The following is a 1,008-nucleotide window of genomic DNA, read 5'->3' on the forward strand; positions in this document are numbered from 1 at the left end:
TCAGCACACATAGGACGTCCGTGTGTGTCCGTCAGCACACACAGGTCGTCCGTGGCTGTCCATGTGTGTCCGTCAGAACACACAAGACGTCTGTGGCTGTCCATCAGTACACATATCAGCAAGTTGGTCCTTGTACTCAGCACGCTGACCCTTCCCGTGGACTGTTCGGGTGATTTTGGCCCATGTGGGCTGTCTGTTCAGTACACACAGGACTTCCGTGGCTGTCCGACAGCACACACGGGACCTTCGTATGTGTATGTCAGCACACATAGGACGTCTGTGGCTGTCCGTGTGTGTCCTTGTGTGTCCGTCAGCACACACAGGACGTCCGTGGCTGTCCATCAGTACACATATCAGCACGTTGGTCCTTGAACTCAGCACGCTGGCCCATCCCGTGGACTGTTTGGATGATTTTGGCTCACGTGGGCTGTTTATTCAGTACACACAGGACGTCTGTGGGTGTCCGCCAGCACACATAGGACGTCCGTGGCTGTCTGTCAGCACACATAGAACGTCCGTGTGTGTCCGTGTGTTTCCGTCAGCACACACAGGACGTTCCTGGCTGTCCATCAGTACACATATCAGCATGCTGTTCTTTGGACTCAGCACACTGGCCCTTCCCGTGGACTCTTCGGGTGATTTTGGCCCACAAGGGATGTCTGTTCAGTACACACATGACGTCCGTGGGTGTCCATCAGCGCGCACATGACGTTCCTGTGTGTCTGTCAGCACATAAAGAACGTCCGTAGCTGTTCATGTGTGTGTGTCCGTGTGTGTCTGTCAGCACACACAGGACATCCGTGGCTGTTCATCACTACACATATCAGCACGTTGGTCCTTGGAATCAGCACGCTGGGTAATCCCGTGGACTGTTTGGGTAATGTTGCCCCACGTGGGCTGTCTGTTCAGTACACACTGGACGTCCGTGGGTGTCTGCCAGCACACATATGATGTCCGTGGGTGTCCGTAAGCACACACAGGACGTCTGTGTGTGTCCGTCAGCACACA

This window comes from Brassica napus, unplaced genomic scaffold (genome assembly GCF_020379485.1).
Source record: "Brassica napus cultivar Da-Ae unplaced genomic scaffold, Da-Ae ScsIHWf_133;HRSCAF=240, whole genome shotgun sequence".
Lineage (NCBI taxonomy): Eukaryota > Viridiplantae > Streptophyta > Magnoliopsida > Brassicales > Brassicaceae > Brassica > Brassica napus.